The sequence below is a fragment of the Octopus bimaculoides genome, chromosome 27 (genome assembly GCF_001194135.2).
Source record: "Octopus bimaculoides isolate UCB-OBI-ISO-001 chromosome 27, ASM119413v2, whole genome shotgun sequence".
Taxonomy (NCBI): domain Eukaryota; kingdom Metazoa; phylum Mollusca; class Cephalopoda; order Octopoda; family Octopodidae; genus Octopus; species Octopus bimaculoides.
Genome location: NC_069007.1, coordinates 22,545,387 through 22,547,953, shown reverse-complemented (window position 1 = coordinate 22,547,953; position 2,567 = coordinate 22,545,387).

Genomic DNA, 2,567 nt, shown 5'->3' with positions numbered 1-2,567 from the left:
AGCATAACCCGAGTTGTGTCTGTATCAGAGGATATTCTCTCATCTGCTAATCATTGGAAAGCAAAGGAAATTGGATGGAATACAATGAATAATTACTCTTTTACTTGTTTCAGTCATTTGACTGTGGCCATGCTGGAGCACCGCCTTTAGTCAAGCAAATCAACCCCAGGACTTGTTCTTTGTAAGCTTAGTACTTATTCTATTGGTCTCTTTGGCCGAACCACTAAGTTACAACACACTTCTGCAGCAGAGGATGAGTCTTCTTAAGTCCAGCAACGTACCACACACATATATATGATGATGGTGATATGTATATATATATATATATAATTTAACAGACATTTTTAATGTATGTGCTTTGCTTATTCACCAGTCGGCTGCCAATTTGATGTAATGAAGATGATTCTTTCACAGTGCTGGATGTAAAAACACTTCAAAGTCATTTCCATTGATTCAAAATGCAACGCAGCCCATTGGCAAACAAGTAATGTGTGTACGTTGAATGTGAGTTTGATAATGTTTACAATACTAGCACCACTAATTCATATTTGGAGATATATGTATTACAAAGAAGCTACAGTGGCACAATGGCTATTAATTTCAAGCAAGTGAACAGAATTAAAATTTTTTTCTATGTTCACATAACACAATTTGATTTCCTCTTCCTTGAAAACCTTTTCTGGAAAAACTGAAATCTTTGTAGTTTAACCCTTTAACATTCAGACACCTCTGTGAAATATACTTATCTATTCACATTGTTTTGCATTTATCAGGCATTATCCCACAGTTTCAATGATGTGACTGCTTTTTCTTTTTTTATATTTTTTTAGAATGACAGATTAAGGAAAGTTGCAAGAGGCCCAGATGTGGCTCATTTAAATGCTCAACTGTTACAAGAGATTTGCAATTTATTTTGTGGTTTGCTTGAAACTCTTGATGAACAAATCACTGCTGTAACTCCTCAGCAATCATGAATTAAAAACTAAGTCTTCAGATCTCTTTCACCAATTTCTGTCAACTGTCCCATACACACACACACACGGAGTGTTGAAAAGTTCCTGACATTGAGTAAAAGAAAATACAAGAGGATCAGTTAACTATGATTTTATGCAACATATTGCCCTATCAGATTCACACACTTATTACAGTGGTCCTTCAGTTTTTCTAAGCCCTGTAAAAGAACTTGGAAGATTGGGTCTACAACCAAGCCTTTCATGATACCCTTAAAGCCAGGAACTTTTCAGCACCCCCTTGTAAATATATATATCAATATTTGTTTTTATGTTCAGTTACAATAAAAACGATTTTATATTAATCTCATGGGTTACTCTATATTTTTGAAGAGGACAAGAATGTAGTTAATAGTGACTTCGAAGTTTTGGCCAGCTAAGACATCAGCAGACTCCAATACACTGAATACAGAGTATGAACATTAATATAAATAGCTCTGTTGTGACAGGAGTGCTTATATCATCAACATTTAACGTTCGTTTTCCATGCTGGGATGGGTTGAACGGCTTGACCAAGGCCACACCAAGCTCCATTGTCTATTTTAGTATGATTTCTACAGCTGGATGCCCTTCCTAATGCCAACCACTCCATAGAATGTATTGGGTGCTTCTAACGTGGCACCAGCACTGATATCGATTCTACTATTGTGGATGGGTCTTCTTGAATACAGCAATGCCCCAGATATCTCAGTCTTTAGTCACATCTTTTGTAAGACTCAGTATCTTGAGACTGGCCTTCAAAACTTCATCCTATGTCTTCCTGGGTCTCCACAAGATCCATCTACAGGCACATATGCTAATTTTATATCTCACAGAAAAAAAAAAAATAAAATAAAAGCAGCTTCCATAATTTCAGTTGAAATTACTAACATAAGATATCGATCAGAGGAATAAAAAGAAAACAATAAGCTATCCTCCTTCAAATCAATAAGAGACAAAAGCTAAATGCACACAAAAAGTATAAAAAAGAAAAAAAAATTCCGACATGGCACAGTTGTAAATTTGTTCAAATATTTTACTGTCTGGATTATTATTATTACATTGTCATCAATATCAGCCCAGAGTTCGCTTCCACTTTTTTTCAAATTTTATTTTCATACTATTTTATGTGTATTTATCATTATGGTTGTTGTTAGGTCTGACCAGGTTAACTGGGCACAAGTATTGCGACACTAGGTACACCACCTGCTCCATTGTCACATCTACAAGGTGACAGAACAATGGCTACATCAATGGAACTTAGGTTAACTCTCTAGTTAGTGGCACCAGCAGACACTTTTACACACACATATACAGAAACCTACACACACACACACAAACGTACTTGTGTATATGTATACATGTGTGTATGTGTATATATATATATATACACACACACACACACACACTTATGTATATGTATGTATACATGTGTATGTATGTATGTTATATATATATATATATATTATAGCCACACATGCATACTAATGTGTGTGTGTATGTATACACAAACACCCATATTTATCAAAGTCAGATAAGGCTAATGCCACACACATCTACAAGTGTAAATATATATAT